The following is a 23,313-nucleotide window of genomic DNA, read 5'->3' on the forward strand; positions in this document are numbered from 1 at the left end:
ATTTCCACAGCTTCTAGAGAGTAACAGCTGTTCTTTAGAACAAAGGGGCTGAATACTTCTTTAAGAGATGTCAGCTTCTCACTCCCAAAACTACCTATTCTTTGCTTGGGACCAATCTCTCCCACCTTAAGTTATTTTGCTATTTGCAATACCGATTCTCGACTCTGGAGACACAATTAATGCTGTCATCTCCAAGTCTTCGTCTCTTCCTCCTGAACATTACTGATCCCCCGTGCCATGCTTTACCTTTACTTAGGTCCATAGTCCTAACCATCCCATAACATAACATATAATTTACTTATTTATTATGCCAGTTGCTTATCCACCTCTGCAGTTAGAATATGAGTTCCTAGAGAACAGTAATCTTTGATTCCTTCATTGGCTTTGTTCTCTAGTTTTTAAAATACTGCCTGACACATAGTAGGTGTTCAACAAATATCTGTTGAATTGGGGATTTTAAATAACTCTTTTAATAATAGTAATATTCTATAGCAAACATTTATGGAAATGGAGAACCTATCACAGGCCAGGCACCAAGCTGTGCCCTTCATACCCATTAAAGAAACTCATAACAGGATGGGGAAACACATACCATTTTACTGATGAGAAATGTTTCACCTACATAGATTAAGTAACTTCACAGCAAGTGAAGCTCATTCAAGATCTTTTCATCTTGAGTATGATTCAACTTGATTCCTTAAAGAACTACACCATTATATCTTTAAATATCCAAACACATCCAATAAGTACAACAATAAAATGTGAGTCAACAAAGCTTACCAAGTGTCTTCACAAATTATGGCAAACACAAGACTCAGACCCTAAAAGTAATTATAGAACTATTTTGCTCCTCCTTGCTATGATTATATTCCTCCCTCAATCTTTTGTTTGTTTGTTTTCGTTTTTGTTTTTTTTTTTTTTGGCGGTACGCGGGCCTCTCACTGCTGTGGCCTCTCCCGTTGCGGAGCACAGGCTCCGGACGCGCAGGCTCAGCGGCCATGGCTCATGGGCCCAGCGGTTCCACGGCATGTGGGATCCTCCCGGACCAGGGCACGAACCCGTGTCCCCTGCATCGGCAGGCGGACTCTCAACCACTGTGCCACCAGGGAAGCCCCTTCCCTCAATCTTAATAATAGCAGCAGCAGAAGAATTTCTGTAATGCTTTCCAGTTTATAACATGCTTTACAAATATTATCAAATTTATCTAAACTATTAAAAAATATATCTATAATTCTTACTTGTCAACTGACTCCAAAGTGAGAAAGAACATCTTGTCCAAATTAGACCTGAATGAGACATGAATATTCATAAAGAGACCTCCTGAGTGGCAATTTCTATAAAATTCCAGAGCAGATATTAGTTTTCCAAATTTTCTCTTATCTAAGGAAAGAGACTAGGAGAAAAACAACATGGTTCTACAAACTGAGACAGAGTACACCTGGGGCCTACTCAGCGTGCCAAGATTGGTGGAGGCTAGGCTGTCCTCCTACTGTCCCAATTATTAACATCTTGACTTCACTTTTCCTAGGAAATGCTAATAGGAAAATAAACTGAAAATTTTCCCAACTAAGAATAATCCCTTCATTCGTACATAAATTATTTTGACAATATCTAAGTTCCAATATTCACTGAGTGGCTACTCTGTGCTCAGCACTATGGGAGATCCAGTGAAGTGTAAGGCACAGTTTCTATCCTCAAAAACCAGCTGGGAAGATCAAGATACAAAGATGTAAAGACAAACAATAAAAAAGTTAACAGCAAAAAGAAAAAAAGTAGAAACTGGGGGATAGTTTATCACCTCAAGAAATACTTGGCATTTGGTAATTCATTGCAAAGTCTGTATAAGTAATATGACTTGAAAGGTCATGTCAAATTCAACTTTCTGTTACAAAGTAGTACACTCCTAAAATCCTATTAAAATTACACTTATTCCTTAAGACCTAACTCAAATGTGACAGTCTCTGTCATTTCCCCTGACCTTCCCTCAATCCTCTACAAGGCTTTATCATTTCTCAAATTCTCCACACACTCCTTGTCACACTGACTTTCCTGATGGGCTATTAGCCAGCCATGTGAGAGCAGAAGCCATAGCCCAGACTTGTATGGTACCTAGCTTAGCAAATGTTGGCTAAATTGAATGGAATAAAGAATTTACTACTTCTAAAATCCACAGAATCTATCTTTCTGGAGAAAACATTAAATTAATACATGACCTCTGTCTTACTAGAGGATTACAGTTTAAACGTTCTCTTCAGCAGATAAAAACAAGCAAAACAACAACAACCAAATATTTAAACAAAAAAGGGAAATTAGGACATATAAGTTACATAGTCACTGATATTACACTAGGGCACTGGTTGTCAAGGGAGTGCAATTTGGAAATTCATGAAGATGTTTCACAGAGACTGCAGAATCAGGAATGTTAACCATCCTGAATTTTGGGGAGAGTTCTGTACACTGAACAACTACCCTGCATCCTGCATAATTTTCTAATCTTTTGCTACACATCCATGTAGATGAAGTTATCTGAACTGGAGCCTAATTCTGTTTTACATATAAACAAGAATTCAGGTAACACATGGAATTTTGTCAGAATAAAACTAGCATGTAAACTGAGAGAAGATTGTATTATACTTTGTTTTTCGGAAACTTATGAAAAATTGTGCAGCATTTGGTAAAATCAGATCCCTAAGAGCAATGTATCTGTCTGTTCTTGTGACTCTAGTCATTGAGCACAAAGTGGTGAGCACATACATGATTGTGTACTGTATCACTCCATCTCTAAACAATGGGCACTGGTTCCTCCCTGACCTCCCTGATTAGTGAAGGAAGCTGAATATCAGATATGAGCTGCTGTAACTAAAATTATAGGACATGTCAGAACTTCCCATATTAAAAAATTAACTTGAATTAGCAGATAAAAACTACTATATATAAAATAGATAAACAACAAGGTCCTACTATATAGCACAGGGAAATGTAATATCCTGTAATAAACCATAATGGAAAAGATTATGAAAAAGAATACATATACACATGTATAACAATCACTTTGCTATACATCAGAAACTAACACAACATTGTAAATCAATTATATTTCAATTAAAAAAATTAACTGGAGTCCATGTAAAAGTTATCAGTTCCCACCTTTAACAAGCTGAAGGTTAAATTAAACTGAAAGTAATTGGTAATAAGTTGATTTCCGTCTTGAGGTAGCATGAAACATTTATCACCTATAAGCATTAGTTTTAATTTCTCAAACAATAAAAATAAGGTACAGCAGTAAAATATTTTAGTGATAATAACCCAGCATCATATCTCAGTGAGAACTAATGATTATCAGTCATGACATGAATCCATTTATAATTAAGTAAATGGAAAAAGAGAAAATAAACAACCAGAAAATTTCAGGTCAAGAGCTTAAGTTTCTTTGTGGATATGGGTACAGGAAAAACGTGGTTAGTATAAACTAGAGAAGAGGAATTCTACAATGAAGCAGCACAATTCAACAGTTAACTACATATGACAGATATAACTACCTGCTTCCCTTATGAGGAAATGCCTCTGAAGAAACAAACTCGAGCAAGAGTGAAAATCACACACTGTAGATCTTGGGAAACTTGAACTCTGCTAAGATCCTACGTGGCCAAGCAGTGAGTAAGGAGATGACAGTTCCTTGGGCATGTGGAGGATAGTACCAGATGGGGGAGTGCAAAGGAAATAGCACTTGGGCAATGTGCCAGGTGTTTTCACATACCTTAATTCAGAGGGGAAAGCAATAGCTTGTGCACAAAAGCATTCATTCACTAAATGGTTTTCTCCAAAAGACCAAACATATGATGTTCAAATACACATCCTTAAAAAAAGCACACGCAAGAATAATTAGCCCTTGCAACTGTAGTCTGATAAATTATATAAAGGACACCAAGAAGCTTCTTTTGTTTCTTCTCATACGGCAATTGCTCTATCAATGAAAGAAAACAAAAAATTATGTTTTTCAATAGACAGAGGCTACTCCTTGCTTCATAAAGCAAGCCAGAGTTGCCAAGAAGCACTGACTTCGAAGAGAGCTAATTCTCCTTTCTTTCTGCCTGAAAAATTGCCTAAGTTGTGACATCTCTAACTCAATTATGCATCTCTATGAAGACACCACTAAATAGGTAGATTTGAGTATTTCAAATAGATCTGGCAAGAAGCCATTTTTTGCTCAAAATTTTCCACTCGTTCATGCAATGCGTGAACAGTGTCGGGGTTGAAAACAGGAAAAATCACTTGGCTTGGCACCAAGTTCTTCAGGGTGTTTCAGTTTCTGCCCCTTGGCCTGGGCAGACCAGAGAGAAGATGGATGCCTGGCATGCCAGAAGCTGTGATCAGGAGACCACTGGACACTCTCACCATGGAGGGTGGGTCACAGGGCGTGAACCAAAGAATTCTAAAACTGATCAGCTCTAAAAGATCCTGTCTCTTAGGAAATAACATTATTCTTATTCAATCAAGAAGTACTTTTTAAAGAAACACTTCACCACTAACACTCTAAACAGTATAGGGGATGATATTGGGTGGAAAAACACAATCATCAGTCATGCACTGAAGAGTAATTCATGAGTTGGACCCAATGTGAAGAAGTTTGGGGAATAATTAACCAATTTATTTTATCAACATCTTACAACTTAAGTATACATAAGAGTGACATATGATAAAAATCTATTTCTAAAGTCTGAGAGCTTTTCCAATAACTATAAAACATAAGAAAGCATGTATTTATTTTTTTAACATCTTTATTGGAGTATAATTGCTTTACAATGATGTGTTAGTTTCTGCTTTATAACAAAGTGAATCAGTTATACATATACATATGTTCCCATATCTCTTCCCTCTTGCGTCTCCCTCCCTCCCACCCTCCCTATCCCACCCCTCTAGGTGGTCACAAACCACCGAGCTGATCGCCCTGTGCTATGTGGCTGCTTCTCACTAGCTATCTATTTTATGTTTGGTAGTGTATACATGTCCATGCCACTCGCTCACTTTGTCACAGCTTACCCTGCCCCCTCCCCATATCCTCAAGTCCATTCGCTAGTAGGTCTGTGTCTTTATTCCCGTCTTGCCCCTAGGTTCTTTATGACCAGAAAGCATGTATTTAAATGACAGTGGATTTTTTTTCTTTCTGAGCTTATATAAAATAATGGTGCATCTTAAAATTGTGGCATCTTTGATAGATAAAATATGGTAAATATATAAACATGCGATATATGATTAAAGGTACCACTGAAGTAGAACCCACAAAGTAGAACCCACAAATACTGGGATGATAAGAATTCCCTTCAACACTCAAGCATGTAAATTTGCAGCCTGTTAATAATTTCCAAAGTGGACTATAAATGTGAAGTATACATTATTCCAAGCAGAAGTTAGGTTTAAATAAAAGTAAATTCAAAGGAAATGCAGAAAAAATATAATATGACAAGTATACGAAAATACTTTGGGCGCATTTAACCTCCGTTTAAGATTAATATATGAAAGTGAGACCATGTGCCCAGCGTCTCTCCAAGGCATGTTACTTGACTATGTGTTAGCAGAAGAATCATGGATTGGATGAACCATGGATGCGACCTACTATAGCCTAGCACAGATGTGACATCTATATTCCAAATATTTGAGGTTCAAAGTATGAACAGCCATATTAAAATATAGGTTTTTTAGGGTAATTCCCTGGCGGTCCAGTGGTTAGGACTCCTCGCTTGCACTGAAGGGGGCACGGGTTCCATCCCTGGTCAGGGAACTAAGATCTCACATGCCGTGCAGTGCTGCCAAAAAAATTTAAAAATAAAAAATAAAATAAAAGTTTAAAAAAATAAAATAAAATATAGGGGTGTTTTTAATGAAATAAAGTAATCATGGTAGGGGCAGGGAGAGGGGTGTTCTTCAATTACTTAACCAGTAATTGGTTCCACAGCATTTCCACAGCAAACTAATCAGAGTTATATCAAATTTCAAAAGCCATCACCTCTCATGTGAATACAGGTTTGCTTCAAATCTGTTCCAAACCTGATCTTCAGCCCACTTGTCCTTGGGGGAGGCCTGCCCTGAAAGTCTGACTCCTATCCCTGCCCAAACCATTTCAGGCTCTTCTCCACATGCTGTGTAGATTTCCTGCTGACTTCAAAGGCTGCGCTCCATGTGTGGTTACACACATAGCGGAAAACTTTTTAAATGTTTGGCCTTTATTAGCACTTACATGCACCAAAGCTTTTAAGATAAGACCTAAAAGCAACTTTTCAAGCCAGACCCCAAAAATACATTCTGTGAGTGTTTTGACAATGATACCTACTTCTTAGGATCTATGTAACATCTCAGCCAATTGACCATGTATGCAGCCCTGAAAATAGTTACTGAACACTTACTGTGTGAAAGTTATAATATGGCATGCATAGGGACCTAAGGATGCAGGTAATGTGATGCATAGAAGTTTATAATGGGGCATATAAAATAATATTTGGAATATCCATAAGGCCTATTTAAAATATATGAGAGATACAGGGTACAAATAAGTGGTTACCAGTGCAGGGGCAGGAGGGGGCGAGGCAGGCAACAGGGGTAGGGAAGTGAGAGGAACAAACTATTGGGTGTAAGATAGGCTCAAGGATCTATTATAAAACACAGGGAATACAGCCAATATTTTGTAATAACTATAAATGGAAAGTAATCTTTAAAAACTGTAGAAAAGGGCTTCCCTGGTGGCGCAGTGGTTGAGAGTCCGCCTGCCGATGCAGGGGACACGGGTTCGTGCCCCAGTCCGGGAAGATCCCACATGCCGCGGAGCGGCTAGGCCCGTGAGCCATGGCCGCTGAGCCTGCGCGTCCGGAGCCTGTGCTCCGCAACGAGAGAGGCCACAACAGTGAGAGGCCCGCGTACCACAGGAAAAAAAAAAAAAACTGTAGAAAAAATTTTAAATGAAAAATAAAAAATGCAAGTAAGGGCTTTAAAAAAACATGAAAGAAAGTAAAATCAATTTAAGCTAGGAAATTAGAAAGGCTGCATAGAGGAAACAGTAGGTAAACTTCAATTTACTAATTCCTCTGAATACAATTGTGAGATCTCTGAGGGAAAGGGTAAGCATTCTATCTCTGAATCCACAATAGCTAGCACGACCCTTTGTTTATGGCAAAGACTCAGGAAAATTTTTATAAATTGAATTAAAATGGGAGGAATAGGAAGAGCAAAAGCATTCTAGATTGAGGAAACAGTATGGGTAATGACACAAGGGAAAGAAATTTGCACAAGGAATGTTCCAGAGAATGGTACCTACAGTGTGTGAAAGGAATGGAAGATTATGCTGGAAAGTAGTTGGTGACCAGATCATGGAAAGCTTTAAATGTCATGCCAAGGAGTTAGGATTTTATTATGTTGGAAAAAGGAGCTGATGATGATTAGAGTTGTGCTTTAAGAGAACTCTGGCAAGGGTATTTACGATGATTTAGACAGGGGTTGACACTGGAAGAACTGAGGCTATTAAACAAGCTATTGTAATAGAGCAGGCAAGAGGAAAATAAGTTCAGAACTGAGACAACAGCAACAGAAGTGGAAAAGCACTGAGAGAGTAAGTACAAAGGCACCCTGAAGTAGAAACCCTACATTTAGTTGGTGTGGGGAGTGGAGACTTGAAGAAAATATGAAAGTTTTAAGGCTTGTTGATTAAGAGAAGTCCATTAATACACATAAGAAATGAGCTATCTGGGGAAGATGATGAATCTATTAGTGAAAGTATGAGCATTTAAGTTGAAATTTCAGCATGCATCCGCAATATGGGAATGGGATCCAGGCTCAAGATTCCAAAGTCACCTGCCAAGCTGAACCCTGATAATGAATAAGATCACAGAGGAAGGAAGCTACTACAGGTTGTTATAAAATATGAGAAATTGCTCTTGCCTTAGCTCTAGAGGAGACTTTGTGAATATGAATGTTTCTTCCTCCTTTCTGGTAATAAAACTAAGTGATCATATTTCGCTTTTGCCCCTGACTACCAGGCTGTTTACATGCGTTCAAGTCCACTATTACGATAATTTTTATGTTTGCAAATTTTCTATTCTCCATTCTTTGATCTTACAGTAGTTACTTTTTCTTTTGTCCTGCTTCTTCACTTCTAATCTTTATTGTTTCATTTTATGTGTCCAATATCTCTATAAATATTTGTTGAAAAAATGAATGAATATAGGAAGCCACCTCAAATCCTCAGTGGAAAAACAGGATATAAATAAATCTAAATTTAAAATGGTTTTATTTGCAGGGATGATAACTAACTTCTTATAAATTAAGGAAATGTTTCTCTCCAATGAAGAAAACTTGCTAGATTTTAAACATCTGTGTTTTAAAAGGGGAATTAATGAATGATCAATTTCACTATAAAACAATTTAGCCTCGCAAAGATTCTCACTCTAAAAATCCAAGCTACATGCTAAGAAAAATTTTTCAAGAATTAGAAACTTTTGGCAAGCAAAATCTGAAGATTAAAGCATCTCTAATATAGTAATGCAAAGTGTTAAGAAAACACTATTTACAAATATTCAATTTATATACCATTTTTTAAAGAGAGAAGATACTGAATAAACAAGCCACACAATGACAACTCAACAATAAATGTTGTACCCCATTCCAAATTGAGGTGTTTGTACACGTATATTATGTATATTAGCTGTGATCTCTTTGTGCTTTTCTTGGTTCCAGCCTAATAGAAAAGTCCCTTTTCCAAGCTCAGGGGCCTCCACTTAACACTATGTTTCCACAAGTCCTGTCTGTTCTATGGACAACTGGGAGTTTGTCCTCTGCCCTGGCAAGCCTTATCATAAGCTCTGTTAGCTCCTTTCAACCAGTTACCAGGTCCTGTCCTCCTCACTGGCACAACTCCTTAATGCTCAAGCAGCTGGAGACCTTAATGGAAAATATGCAGGTTAGGTCCAAATATACATATTTTCCTTCTACGCCAAATGTATTCCTCCATTCACCCATCCATGGGTCCAAACCAGGGAACCTACAAGTCATTCTGAAGAAACATTACCTTTTGGAAAAACAGCTTTCATTATAGGTCTTTCAAAATCTGTCTTAAATGTTATGCCAAAAAAAATGCAGCATTTTAAATAAAGCAAATGTCCTTGTGATCCTTGCATGGAGACCATCTCTTGGGCATGTTTTGCTACATGTAACTCTTTGCTTAAGCACTATTTTTAAAGCTCATTTATTGAGGAGTCTATGTCCTATGTCCTAGACATTTAGACTTTTTAGACTTTGAAAATGAAGACTTTGCAAATGCAAACTTAGAAAGCCACAAAAGTTCAAGAGCCCTTGGCTTTTTGTACACACAACACTGCCTTTCTGGATAATTCTTCGTTATTCAAAGAGCTCATCATCAGCTCAACAGAGCTCTAAGAATCTCCAGTCTTTCAACATACATTTAGTGAATATCTTCTACCTGTGAGTTTAGTGAAGGCTTCCAAGAAGAGATGAAAGCTGTATCTTGAAAAGTAAGTCAAGTTAGGCAGGCAAAAGGAAACCCAAAGAGCTTTCCAGGTAGATAGGAATATGTGTTAAGCTATGGAGACATGAAAGGCCTTGATGCTTTTTCTAGGAACTCTAAGTAGTTCAGCAGGACTGAACACCACGGTGAACAGGAGGAGCAGCAGGAGAGGAGAATGGAGAGAGGCAGATGGCAGATCATGAGTGAAACAGTGTATCATGCTAAAAAGCTGGGTAACAGAGACTTTAACAGTAGAGTAACGACAAAACTTGCATTTTAGAAAATCCACTTGTTTTTGACTTATGAAAAGGACAATTTCATATACATTTTGAATATAGTTCTCTACTGAACTCACACTCCCATTCCCTCAGATATTCTTTGCCTACATTTTCCCTTCTTCTTTCTATTCCTCCCTCTCCTTCCCACTCTACCATCAGCTAATGCTGTCATTTATCAAATTGGAACTTCCCTATCCTCCCCCTATCAACTCTATGCACCAACTTCTTTATCCTTTAGTTCCAATGGATGAGGTGCCCCTCCTCCTCTTGTAAGAGGCTTTCCACCACAGAACCTCTGGATTCCATCCCCCTGCATTTTCCCAAGGCTTTCCTGACCCTCCCTCCTGTCTTTCTTCCCTGTATCATCTATGTTTTCTCCTGGATCATTCCCACTAGCAAACAAAAATGCTCTAATACAGGGGTACCCAACCCGGACCGCACAGGAGGTGAGCGTCAGTGAGCGAGCGAAACTTCATCTGCCGCTCCCCATTGCTAGCATTACCACCTGAACCATCCCCCCCCCACGCCCCCCGGTCCATGGAAAAATTGTCTTCCATGAAACCGGTCCCTGCTGCCAAAAATGTTGGGGACCGCTGCTCTAATATCTCCCATCAAAAAAATGTACCCTCCCAAACCCTGTTCCAGCTTTTCCTCAGAAGAGTTGTCTATGCACTCTGTCCCCACTTACTTCCCATTCCCTTCTCAACTCACTCCAAGTTGAGATTCCTACCCCTCCAATAAAACTGCTCTTTTCCCTCAGTTCTAAACAGCCTCTTGATTTACCTGCTACATCTTTGGTCTCTCCTTGGCTCCCTTTGCAGGGTGCCTTTCTTCGGCTTTTCTTCTTTTTCCCCTCTTTCACATATCCTCTCCTGAAGTGATTTAATCTAATCCCTAAGGTTTTCTTTTAATTGAGATATAATTCACGTACCATAAAATTCACCCTTTAGAAGTGTACAGTTCAGTCATTTTTAACATATTCACAATATTGTACAATCATCAATGCTATCTAATCCCAAAACATTTTCATCACCCCCAAAAGAAACCCCATACCCACTAGCAGTCATTCTCCATTTCCATACCCTGCCTTAGCTCCTGGCAACCACTAATCTGCTTTCTGTCCCTATGGATTTGCCTATTCAGGACATTTCATATAAATGGAATATGATATGTGGTCTTTTGTGTCTGGCTTCTTTCACTTAGCATAATGTTTTCAAGGTTCATCCACATTGTAGCATGTATCAGTACTCTATTCATTTTTATGGCTGAATAAAGTTTCATTTATGGATATATCACATTTTGTTTATCCATTCATCAACTGATGTGTATCTGGGCTATTTCTACCTTTTGGCTATTATGAATAATGCTGCTATAACATTCATGTACAGGTTATTGTGTATACTTAGGTTTTCATTCTTGTCGGTGTAATGCATAGAAGTGGAATTGCTGGATATTATAACTATATTTAACTTTTTAAGAAACCGAAAAATTGTTTTCCAAAGTGGCTTTACAATTTTACACTCCCTTCAGAAATGTATGAGGAATCCAATTTCTCCATATCCTCATTGAAACTTGTTATTGTCCATCTTTTTCTTTTAATCATACCCATCTTAGTGCATGTGAAGTGATATTTCATTGTTGCTTTGATTTGCATTTCCCTAATAGCTAATGACACCGAGCATCTTTTCATGTGCTTATTGGTAATTTGTATATATTCACTGGAGAAATATCTATTCAAATCCTTTGCCCATTTTTAAATTGGGTTATTTGTCTTTTTATTAAGTTATAAGAGTTCCTTATATATTCTGGATACTAGTCCTTTATCAGATACATGCTTTGCAAAAAAAAAAAAAGTCTCCCATTCTATGGGTTATCTTTTCATGTTCTTAGTAGTGTCCTTCGAAGCACAATAGTTTTTAATTTTGATGAAGTCCAAGTTATCTTTTTTTTTTTTTTTTGGTCTCTTGTACTTCCAGTGTCATAGCTAAGAAACCACTGCCGAATCTAAAGTCATCAAGATTTACACTTGTGTTTTGCTCTAAAACTCTAAGAGTTTTATTGTTTTAGCTTTTGCATTTAGGTCTTCAATACATTTTTAGTTAGTTTTTGTATATGGTTTGAGATAGCATTCCAAATTCTTTTGCATGTGGGTATCCTGTTGCCCCAGCACCATTTGTTAAAAAGGCTACTCTTCCTACCCTGCACTGAATTGTCTTGGCATTCTAGTCAGAAATCAACTGACCATAAATGTAATAGTTTATTCCCAGACTCTCAATTCTATTCCATTGATCTGTATGTCTATCCTTATGCCAGTACTATACTATTTTGATTACTGCAGTTTTGTAGTAAGTTCTAGAATTGGAAAGTGTGGGTCCTCCAACTTTACTGTTTTTGTTTTTGTTCTTCCAAGATTATAATACCATTCTTATAAAGGGGTCCACATGAAAAAGGCAAAGAAATGTGAAACACATGGTAAATGTGTGTAGGGCATGAATCACAGTTCAGTCAAAGCACAACAGATAACCTGGAGAAGCTGGGCCATTCAGGGCCTTTTATGCCATGCCAAGAAGCTTAAATTTTATGCTATTGGCATTAAGAGCTGAAAAGTTTTCACTAAGATAGTGACACCATTTAATTTTAATTTCATATCAATCATGCCATGGCTGTGTGGAAGTTGGATTGAAGGGTTACAGATGGGGAAGGCATTAAGTATATTGCTATAGTCCAGAAGATGAATGATGATAACTTGAACTCAGTTAACGGTTGTAGGAATTAAGCATCACTGGTAATAGGAATTAAGCATACATAGGTGATTAACTTCAGAAATACTTAGAAAGCAAATTAAGCTGTTTGGAGATCATCAGTGACCTTGGCAAGGGCAGTTTCAGTGTACTGATGGGAAAGGAAGACACATTTCATTCCTTATCCACAGCTGCAGAAATAATAGAACTGTGAAAGTAGTGATTAGTAGCTCCCAAATCTGGCTGCTTATCAGAAGCACCAGCAGAGCTTCTGGAAAAACACTGATTACTCTGGTTTAACTCTAGACCCACTGAGTCAGTCTCCATGAGTGGAACCCAGGAACCCATATTTTGACAAGTTCCTCAGGTAAATCATACACACACATATCTATATACTTGTTTTGGGAAATGTTGAGATGGACCATTCTTTCACGTATTAATTATCCCTTGTAATTCAAATCTACTTGGTTCCTGGGTTCAGAGAACAAGAGTTCAGATAGTAAAAGTTGGAAAGATAGTAAGGGAAGGAAAGAGCTAAGCTAACACAGCTGAAGAGGGCAGATGTTAAAACAGAAGAATCATAAGTACATTTATATCATTAAAAAAATGGAAGGGAATTACATCTAATATCTTATAATAACCTATAATGGAATATAACCTGAAAAAAAAAGAATCACTATGCTGTACACCTGAAACTAATGCAACATTGTAAATCAACTATACTTTAAAATTTTTTTAAATAAGTAAAAATAGTAGAGAAGTACAGGTGAGAGAAAGGATAACTCAAAAACTAAGGCACATGGGCTATAAGTATTAGTTTATCAAGCTAAGAGCATTATTTCAAATACAGTCAATATTATCTCATAAGTGTCAAATAGAAGTATTTCTAAAAGCCATGATCTTTATGCCCAGTACCAACCCATCTTAAGTTGGGTCAACAGTTTTCTTAGTGAAAATTCAATAAAAATTAAGTACATAAAACAGAATTGTGCAAGATACCATGGGGAATACCAGTAAGGAGTTTGCAGTCTGCCTCAGGGACCACAAACTACAATAAGTCAGTCAGAAACCTTGAAGAGTTAAACAGCATGGAACTAAACTTAGGGAACCATCCCTAAGTCATCGAGAGGTCAGAAAAGGCTGCAATCTGTGACTTTTGGCCCCATCTCAACTTATCAAATTCTTAGACTCTCCTGCTCATCTCAAACCCTACCTCTTTGATGAAATCTTTCCTGGACTCTCCAAAGAGATGTGATATTTTCCTTTAACCATTCAGACCACTCTGTACCTCTAAAGACACCCAAATTCTATCTAAACTTCCATTTCCAATAATAATCATAAACACATAACTGTTGCTATGTGATAGCAAGAATCTTCAAAGTCAAGAACCTTCAGAGGCTCCACCTGCCTCCCTTCTACGCCATGCCAAGAAGCCAGTCAGTCTTTAATCCCCAGCCTCTATCCTTCTGGTGATGGAATACTTACTGCTTCACAGGCAATTCATTCCATTTCTCAACCGTTCTGTTGAGCAGTCTCCCTTACGTTAAGTTTAAACCTGCCTGCCTATAACTTTCACCCATTTGTTCTAATTCAGTCTTCCAGGGACATAGAGTCAATCTCCAATTAACAGGTCCTCAGATATTTGGAGATATCATCCTGACCCAGCCAAGTACTTTCTAACAAATGCCTTGCATAAAAATTGTTAGCCTGGTTACCCTGATAACGACAGCATGGTGCATATTAATCCTGTACCCTTCTGAGTCACCAAGTTCTTTGAAGGAGCTGTTATATACATAGAGCCTCACACAGTTTCTGGCATGGAGTGGACTCTCAAAATATGACTGTAAATGACTCAGTAAGTGAACAAATCCACCTGCTATTAGAATTTTCAAACGTATCCTTTCACAACTGGTTTAATCATCTACCTACAACCAAACAAGTTTATTAAACTCTCTCTGCCCTCAAAAATCAAATAAATGTAATATAAAGAAAATATAAACTCAGACATAATTTGTCAGATATGCAGGTTAAATGAAACATCTTAATAAATAAGAAACCTCAGTGAGAGAAAGACAATTTTTACTATTTCTACTATACGCACTCTTGAAATGTCTGACTTTTTATCACATATACATAATCCTTTTTCAATTAAAAGACAGTCAATTTAACAAAATATTAAAATTTCTTCATTTTAACTCACCTAGAGAAATAGTATAGTGTGAATTTTGCCTTCCATGATACAACCTACTACTGAAATATAGAATTAAATAAATGACTAGAGGTAACATTAATCTAGTCCAGAGGCATTCAACAATTTTGAGGACAACCATAGTAAGAAATACATTTTATATTGCTGCATGGTAAACATATACAAATACACAACTAATACAAAAGTTTCACCGTACAGTGCTTATCATCACTACCTGGAAGGTACTCTGATACTTTTTTAAGGCTGTTGCAACCCACTAAATTGATATCACATCCCACTAGTAGGTCACACCCACAGTTTGAAAACCTCGGATCCAGTCCAACATCCACCCCATCCTCAACCAATTTATTGATGAAGAACATATGCTTCAGCTTGGATAAATGTATAGAATCACGTAGTTAGTTCATTCATTTAGCTCCTGCTATATGCCAGCATTGTGTTATGGAAAATGACCGATGAAACACAGCTCCTGACTTCATGGAAGCTGCAAACATTTGGACAGAGAGACAAGGCAACCAACTGTACAGTAAGATCCCTGTTCAGTGAATTATGAATGAGGACCACTGAAGAGGGGCTCTAAATCAGACAGGGAGAGCTGCAGAAGACCAGTGGGGTGACAGTAAAGACCAGACTAATCCTAGCTCTCCTTGCTTTCTGCCATGTTGCCTCAGCTTATCTGCGGTATTTCTTTAACAAACATCCAGGGAACACCTACAGTGGGTGTAAATCAAATCCACCTCAAACTAGATAACTCACAAATACTCCTAACTCCCTCAGCAGTAAGATTCCACTGTGTTCTTTCTTCAAATCTTTTCTCCTCCTTTAAATATATGGAAAGAATGGACCTCAGTTTTATTAACTAGGTAACAGAAACAGACACACATACACACAAAGCTCTAAGCCTCCTCTGGATAACCCAAAGCTATTCTTACACAAAGCTTCTGAGGCATACCTAGCAACACAAAGATAATGTAATACCAAATGGAATTAGTTAACTAGCTCAGAGCTAAAATTGGAGGTTAACAGTTGTGGAAATGTCAATCAAGTCAGGATATGAAACTTTCCATTGAAAATAGAGTCACTGGGTATTAGTTCAACACCTACTGCAAGAATTTTGATACTTCTCTAAGGTCTAATAGCACCAGACACTATTATTTTTCTATCTTACCTCCTGATCCCTTGTCTGTAGATCATTTCTGCTCCTTGGTCTTAGCTCATATTCTTGCTAAGTCGTCCTGCTTCTCCAATCAGACTCTCTCAGTTGTTTTTGCCACTTCTACCTCCATCTTTGCCTACAACTTCATCTAACATTTCCAAAAGATAAAGATATGCTAAGGATGGTTTATTCCACATCACAGAATCAAATACTTTGCTTAAAATTCATCCTCTAGAACATATGAAAATAATTTCAGCAAGATTCATTTTAATTCTATTATCTCTATGTTATTAATTCTACTTATGTTCATTATCTCTGGTATTTGCCATTTAAACTCTAGCATGTCACTTAACTTCTTCTAGTTCAATCTTCTACATTTCTAAACTGAAGTTAATAAAACATGCCTTCACTATGCTCTCAGGGATATTGTTAGGATTAATAAAAGAATAAATGAAAAGTACTTTGGAACTCTTGGGAGGGAAGAGTATACAAACGGGATTTATGTTGTATATATCTGTTTAAAGAAAAAAAAATACCCTGGGGTTATGCAAAATGTGGACAATGCTTTCTTTTAAAAAGGTCCAAATATACTTTAAGTTAGTCTGATCTAAAAGTTAGTATTTTGATGCAGCTGTGATTTTTCCCACATGCACAAAAAAGAGAATTTGCAAATACACATTACTATCTATTCTCTCCTAAATTTGCTTTTGTTTCAGAAAATACCCAGTCTAGATAAAAAACTTAAATAGCTATCATTTATTGATTGCATTATCATAGACCAGGCACAGTACTATCTATCCTCTCTCCTAAATTGACTGTTATTTTTAAAATAGTTGGAAAACGTCCATTCTAGATAAAAGACTAAAGCTAATAACCATTAAATGGGTTCTGGTAGCAATTCCAACATGGGGAGGTGGTTTTCCACACCGACAATAAGCAGTACGCCGGACACCAGCTGGGTATCCTACAATTCAACTTAATTCTGACACTATCTACCTGGAGAAAGCATCAGATTTCACAGGTTGACAGCTCAGTTCCACAAGACCACTCTCTCCTGCAACTTCGGGCACCAATCACAAGCCCAGGTTGTTAGGTGTGTTTCTAACCCACCAGCTACAGATTGGATGTTCCCATGACCTCCTCCTTGATTCAGTCAACTTGCTAGAGCAGTTCAGAGAACTCAGAGAAGCATTTTACTTATTATATTACTGGTTTATTATAAAAAGATATCTATAAATCAGGAACAGCCATATAGAAGAGACATACAGGACAAGGTATGGGGAAAGGGTGAGGAGCTTCCATGCCTTCTCCAGGTACACCACTCTCCCCAAATCTCCACGTGTTTGCCAACCCAGAAGCTCTCTGAACCCTGTCCTTTGGGGGGGGTTTTATGAAGGCTTCATTACAGTTATGATTGATTAAATCATTAGCCACTGGCAACTGATTCAACTAGAAGCCCCACTCCCCTCCCTAGAGGTTGGGGGTGGGGAATGGGACAAAGTTCCAACTCTCTAATCACGTGGTTGGTTCCACTGGTAACCGGCCCTCATCCTTGGGCGCTTTCCAAAAGTCACCTCATTAACCTAACAAAAGACACCCTTATCACCTTCAACACTTCGGAAATTCCAAGGGTTTTGGGAGCAGTGAGCCAGGAACTGTGAACAAAGACCAAATATATTTGAGAATTACCATGTGAATGACATGTCATGTGAATGACAAAATATATTTTTTTCTTATAAATCACAATATTGCAGCAATCATTTATTAAATGCTTATTATGGGTCATACGCTTTACATCATCTTACTTGGAACTCACACGCACATAAAACAATGAAGTCTGTATTATTGTCCCTATAATGCAAATGAGGAAATTAAGTCTCAGTGAAGTTCAGTGCCTTGCTGAGGAGCCATGTGTGTATCCAGTATAGAGTCAGCAGTGGGACGGACACACCTACCAGCAAAGTCGGCACTCTATCACCAGAATATGATGACTCCTTTTCAAATATTGGCTTTTTGAGGATCTAAGAAAACAAATATCTTAAGTAAGATTAGGTACCCATCAAATTACTTATTTAAATGAATTAGTCTTTTCAATTTCAAGCCAAGGAAATTATAGACAATGAGGTCCTTCAGAAGCCCTACTAACTTCTAATAGGTGTGTATGTGTTATTCCCAGGGGATATCATGACCTTGAAGCTCCGGGAAATGAAAATAAGACACTGTCACAAAGAAGCACTGAGACACACACACTTCAAACTCCTGGAAATAGAGAATCTTCAGCAGAGATGTTAGAAGAAAAACAAAATCTAAAGCAATCCTGTATCATTCATAAAATTCATGGACCAAATAAGTCATCCTTTTCCTCAACAATTATCTTGCCTTTCTTGTTAACATTAAGAATTTAACGCAACATTAATGCTTGTTGAAACTGTTAAAATAATTTCTGTGACATTGATGGGCCTCACCCAAAGAATACAAACACAAAAAAATATTAAACAGGCAAACTGAAAGGTAAGGATTTGCTACCCAAATATATATCTTATTTATTATTTCTTTTAAAGCATGCTCACTTGTTTTGTTTTTTATAAATTTATTTATTTATTTTTATTTTTGGCTGCGCTGGGTCTTCGTTGCTGCGCCTGGGCTTTCTCTAGTTGCGGCAAGCAGGGGCTACTCTTCGTTACAGTGCGTGGGCTTCTCATTGTGGTGGCTTCTCTTGTTGCAGAGCATGGGCTCTAGGCACGCGGGCTTCAGTAGTTGTGGCACATGGACTCAGCAGTTGTGGCTCATGGGCTCTAGAGTGCAGGCTCAGTAGCTGTGGCACACGGGCTTAGTTGCTCCGTGGCATGTGGGATCTTCCCAGACCAGGGCTCAAACCCGTGTCCCCTACATTGGCAGGCGGATTCTTAACCACTGTGCCACCAGGGAAGCCCCAAATATATATCTTAATTCTAAAAAAATCTCACCCATTTCTTTAAATAGTAACCTTTCCATTTATATTACTTATTCATACACAACTTTTCAGAAGCTTTCCTCGGTTTAAGCAAGGTCAATCAGTGACCAACCCAGGCACAACTTTCTAGATATGCCCACCTGGTGTGAAAATATTAATATTGTGTGAAAGGGCTTCCCTGGTGGCGCAGTGGTTGAGAGTCCGCCTGCCAATGCAGGGGACACGGGTTCCTGCCCCGGTCCGGGAAGATCCCACATGCCGCGGAGCGGCTGGGCCGGTGAGCCATGGCCGCTGAGCCTGAGCGTGCGGAACGGGAGAGGCCACAACAGTGAGAGGCCCGCGTACCGAAAAAAAAAAACAAACAAACAAAAAACAAATATTGTGTGAAAACATCCACTATTGCATGTAGTCTTTTCCTGGGCCCATCTGTTTCCTAAAAGTTACAATTTACTCTAGAATATATTATCTCAGCCAAATTACCTGGTCTAAGCCTGAGAAAAATCCTGTTCCCTGTCTCTTTACCCTATTGTGTATGGGGGGAAAAAAATCATTGCTGGTCTACCATCAAGAAAAGTAATGGAGGGGAGTATCAAGGAGGAGGAAAGAGTGGTCCAATGGAATGGAATGGGAAAAGGAGGTGGAGAGGATGAGAGGGAGGCACTTCAAAACAATAAGAGGAGGAAGAGAAAATGATGAACTGCCATGGGGCTCCCAGTTCTGAACACCAAGTTCCAAACTCAACTGTGATTCTATTTCTGACCTTGGGCCAATCTCTTGTTTCTCTGCATCCCAATGTAGCTCCAAGAAGTGACCAAAATTAAACCAGGAGAAAGTTTTTTACAGAACCTAATGAAAAGCCAGTCCTCACTACTGATTTTAAAAAAGCTAAGCCAGCTATGACCAAAAAAACCAAAATTGCCAACCTGGTATTAATAAACCTTCTAATTTTTTGGAACAGTTTAATTCAATAATACAAATCATTTAGTATCAACCTTCCCTTTGCCTTTACCCTCCTTTCTTTCTAAATACCTTCTATTCTCAGGTTTGCCTTTAGAACATTTTCCCTGACATTTTGTCTTCCACTTGCTCTACTACTTTAACTAAATGCCTTATTCTTAAAGAATAGAATTCCATCTCCTTAAAGATCCTTAGTGAGTCTGATCCATCCCACCTATCTCAATGCATCCAGTTATATTTTTAATCTCTCCAACCTCTTTTCTTTCCTGCTACTCTTCTCTCAGGCGCTCTCCAACATACAGTGTTCTTTGTGATTAAGTGACAGTCTAAATTCAATGCCTTGTTGTCAAGTCAGACACTGAGACACAGATCACCAACTCCCTGCTTTGACATCGATACTTCAGTACATGCAGCCTTGAGCTAAAATGATACCGACTGCCAAATGACACCGAAATCTCAAATACTGTCTGCTTTCCACTATATCACAATTCATTTTCAGAATTGTAGTTTTTCAGAGTTGTTTTTTTTTCACAAAAATAAAGTGACATAGTAAAAATTTTGTCCCATTTAGTTTGCATTATACCCAACTGCCTTCATTTTACAAACTCTTTGAAAGTTGTGGTCTCAGAGCTTATGCTGTCAGTTCTCTTTTTATATATACATCAGCTCCTATACATTTATACTTCCTTCTATGTTCTTACCCAGTATACTTAGAACTCAGTAATATATGCTCATTGACTTCCCTTGCCCACATTTCTCAAGAGTATCAATAGGAGTCATATCCAAGGCTAAATTCCAGCTTGGCACTTGCTAGCCATGTGACCTTGTACAAATTATTTGTCTCTCTAACCCTGAGTTTCCTCCCTCATTAACATGGGGATGTGAAAACAAGCTACAGAAGGCATGGAATGTGTATAACAGAATCCATGCCTGCAACCAAGTAAGGCGAAGCAAATATTGGTCTCCTTCTTCCTTCCACTTTATAAAAATGTGTTTACTATAACATAATCCTTTAGAATTTTTAAATGAATGCTAACTGTGAGAAAAAGCAAAGCAGACTTAGAGATAGGCAAAACTTTGGCCATATAGAAAATAAATTGAATTGTTCTATACAGTACATTAGCTCAGAGTTCTCTTGACTTGGCTCTGGTGGAAGAGGAAAAAAATCATCTATTTCTTTTAGCTGCTTGCAGTCCTCTCTTAAAATTAATCATAATAAGTAAAACAGCATAATTTAACTGTACTTATGAGCCCTAGCACCAAGTACTTACTACCTAAGACAAACACTAATATACTAAATGTATGTCCCATTGGTAGAGAGCCCAATAGCCTACCTTCTAGAACAGCTAACTACTAAGTTTCCATTCCTCCAAAGTTTTGGATGACGCCTGCCCAACTTCATTCTTAAAGAAGTTAATGGAGTGCATTTTTTTGATATCTGTTAATCATAAGTAAATTTCAAAACAGAGATATCCTATGAAGTCCAGTTCACCTAGGTATATTGTTTCTAACGAATTATTGATAATTAAGTTGATTGTTATAGTTAAATCCTACCAATTGAATTTATGATAACCTAAAAGTATATTACATAATGTGAATTCAGCAAAAATATCTTTGTAATTTCAGGTTTTAGCAATTCATTGTTGGATGAAACAAGGTTTATGTTTCTGACACTTCAGTTTAATAGACCCTTGAGAACCATGAAGTATGATTTTCAACAATTATCACATTTTAATTGTTAGCACCCATTTATCTAATAACTTTAATACTTGGAAGCCATTGTTGAAAAATAGTCACTAATTCAGATGCTTTGATATTTTTAAAAATCTTTTCCCTCAATACAAACCTATTTCTGAATTAAGAAGTTTACTAATATGCATGCTCTGTGCCTAATCTTACTTGCAATTAGAGAACTCTTACCTCAATTTTTAATACTCTCTTGAAATCAGTCAAAGGATTTAAGAATAAATTAGTATCTATCGGGGGCTTCCCTGGTGGCGCAGTGGTTGAGAGTCCGCCTGCTAATGCAGGGGACACGGGTTCGAGCCCTGGTCTGGGAAGATCCCACATGCCGCGGAGCAACTAGGCCCGTGAGCCACAACTACTGAGCCTGCACGTCTGAAGCCTGTGCTCCACAACAAGAGAGGCCAAGATAGTGAGAGGTCCGCGCACCGCGATGAAGAGTGGCCCCGGCTTGCCACAACTAGAGAAAGCCCTCGCACAGAAACGAAGACCCAACACAGCCCCAAAAAAAAATAAAAGAGCCTACAGAAGTGGTTATTCTTTAAAAAAAAAAAATTAGTATCTATCTAAGACATATAAATGACTTTGGATTTTTGAAAAATTATCTGGTCACGTCCATTCAACAATAGCATTAAATGGCTCACTTTTAAGGTTCTCCTGTGAAACAACTCTAATTTGATAATCAACATACCCATCTTTAGAAACCTCACAACTAAATAAATAAACCTTATATGACATTCCACATTGAAATGTACTCCCCTCAACATAGTCACTTTATCCTTTATTTGATCCCCATTAGTCAAAAAAACCTATTCTACTTGTGCAAAATTGAAAGTCTATTTACCATTTAGGTTAGAAGAAAATAATGTGAATCCTCTGGCTATATAATAAGCATTGAAGAACTAATGTTTCTAACAAGTATGTCATTAAAAAACATTTACACTTTAGCAACTAGTAGTACAGTTTTCACTTAACACCTCTATAAACAAGTTATATTCCCTATCAATACATACTTAAATAAATAACCCAATTATATCGGAGAGCTCCCTTCAAGAATGTCTAATATGAAGAAAAAAACTTATCTTTTAACTAATGTTGTTTCTGCCTAAGGGGTTGCCTCAAATCCTCCGTGAAATGAGGCAAGATAGACATACATAAATAAATATGAATGAAATTATTAACATAGCAGTTTCTTATTATTTTAGGTGGTGATTTTAAGTGTGATCAAAAAAAGAAGTTAAAAGTATTTATCAGAGGAACTGGTAAATCTCAATATGGAGGGGGTTTAATACAGCACAGAGGTTTTAGAGCACAAGTATAGAGCCCAGATACCTCAAGTTGAATCCTAGCTCCACTGTTTTTATGTTAAATTTACCTTCAGCAAGTTACTCAAAGTCTCTAAATCTCAATTTCCTCCTCTACAAAACAGAACTCTTAAGAGTACCCTCCTTGGGCTTCCCTGGTGGCGCAGTGGTTGAGAGTCCACCTGCCGATGCGGGGGACACGGGTTCGTGTCCCAGTCCGGGAAGATCCCACATGCCGCGGAGCGGCTGGGCCCGTGAGCCATGGCCGCTGAGCCTCCGCGTCCGGAGCCTGTACTCCGCAACAGGAGAGGCCACAACAGTGAGAGGCCCGCGTACCGCAAAAAAAAAAAAAAAAAAAAGAGTACCCTCCTCTTCAGGGATTTATGAGGATTCAATGAGATTATCCATGTAAAAGCACCTAGAATAGTACCTGATACATAACAAGTACTCCATAAATGTTGACC

General features: G+C 38.0%; 1 protein-coding gene across 6 annotated transcripts in view; it reads right to left on the reverse strand.

Moving 5' to 3' along the window:
• Positions 1-23,313, reverse strand: part of DNM3 (dynamin 3) — a 571,744-nt gene that overhangs the window by 544,979 nt on the left and 3,452 nt on the right. The window lies entirely within an intron of this gene.

Source organism: Lagenorhynchus albirostris, chromosome 2 (genome assembly GCF_949774975.1).
Source record: "Lagenorhynchus albirostris chromosome 2, mLagAlb1.1, whole genome shotgun sequence".
Classification (NCBI taxonomy): Eukaryota; Metazoa; Chordata; class Mammalia; order Artiodactyla; family Delphinidae; genus Lagenorhynchus; species Lagenorhynchus albirostris.